We start from the raw sequence: 1,345 nt of genomic DNA, 5'->3' as shown, positions 1-1,345 counted from the left end.
ACCCCCCCCCCCCCCGGAGTGAAGGGAGGGGCAGGCAGGCCAGGGAGCCTCTGGCCAGCAGTAACTTCATGTCTCTCCCCCCCCATCCCTTCCTCTCTATGCCTCCCCTCCCCGCCCTTCTCCCCACTAAGCTGGCATGTGCTGAGGGACTGTGGGGTTTTCTGGGCCCCGGGAAATGTGTTGCTGGGGTTCCCGAGGACTCTCTGGAAAGGATTTGGAGGAAAATAAATAAGCCAGTGTCCAGCTCAGCCTCTCCTGGCTGCCACAAGTAAACACCATCGCAGAAGCCAGCCTGGAAGCCGCTTTGGCCTCCCCTCCCCTGCTTACACCTGGCTCACTGGCCGCCTCTCCAGCTCCCTCCTTCCTGCCCCTCCCCGTCCAGCCCCTCCTCCTTGACTCTGGGAGCCTGAAAAGTCAGGGAGCACACCCACCCTCGGAGTCGGGTCCTGGTGCTGTGGGCTCCTGGTGCTGCGGGCGCTGGCACGCTGGAGGCTGGGCAGAGGAGCCTGTGGGAGAGAAGACGGGTGCTGCAGCTCAGCCTGCTTGTCGGAGTAAGTCTCCCAGCCTCCCTGCTCAGCCAGGCCAAGGGTGCGCTCTAGGTTGGCGAGTTTGACTCTGATGATGGAGAATGGTGGGGGCTTTTTCAAGTTTTGTGACATCTGAGGAAGCTTTGGGTCTTAAACGTCTGTTTAGAGTCAATGGACCCAAGCTAATTTTCCTCGTTGTGTCCCTCCAAGGTGGGGCTCGCGTGTGAAGAAACCCTCAAAACCCACGCATTTACGTTGTAGGGCTTCCCGGACTACCTAGGATGTCAAGGTGCTTTGCTTTTGACCCAAGTCATATCAGCTTAGGCCTGTCAGCGTGGGTGCTGGTGGTGTGGCTGTGGAATGGGAAGCAAATTTGTGATAACAACTTCAATTAATTCAACTGACCCACTCTAGAACCCAGCTCCCAGTGAACCAGGGCTCTGAGATGGGGGCAGTTCCCTGACGGGGGTGGCAACTGAGGGCCCCCCCCCAGGCCCAGGGAGTGGCTAAGGGGCCTTCCCATGGTATGTGGCTAAGCCCAGCTGAAACAGCTGGATCTGGGGAGCGGGCACTGCCGGGAGGCGCTGGGTGCTGCCTCCGAGTGGGGAGTCCCCTTGTCCTGCTGCTGCCAGGCTGCTGTGAGGGAGCTTGGGGGGGGGAGGGAAGTGAGCCCCATAGTTGCAGCCTCGGTGGGAGAGAGGCTGCACACCCACATACTCACAGGCCATCACACACATTGTCATGGGCTGAAATACATACATTCAGATATACCTCCCCCCCCCCCCCCCCCACACCCAACAAAACAACAACAAACCATG

General features: G+C 59.6%; 1 protein-coding gene across 1 annotated transcript in view; it reads left to right on the top strand.

Moving 5' to 3' along the window:
• Positions 1 to 439: 439 nt before the first annotated feature.
• The window catches only part of CHST3 (carbohydrate (chondroitin 6) sulfotransferase 3), a 28,992-nt gene continuing 28,086 nt past the window's right edge, over positions 440 to 1,345 (top strand). Inside the window, exon 1 of the mRNA XM_014530362.1 lies at positions 440 to 551. The gene's annotated coding sequence lies outside the window, so the exon portion shown is untranslated. The remainder of the gene's footprint in view (positions 552 to 1,345) is intronic.

This window comes from Myotis brandtii, unplaced genomic scaffold (genome assembly GCF_000412655.1).
Source record: "Myotis brandtii unplaced genomic scaffold, ASM41265v1 scaffold735, whole genome shotgun sequence".
Lineage (NCBI taxonomy): Eukaryota > Metazoa > Chordata > Mammalia > Chiroptera > Vespertilionidae > Myotis > Myotis brandtii.
Note: the sequence above shows the minus strand (reverse complement) of the source record. Positions and strands in the feature narration are given on the sequence as shown.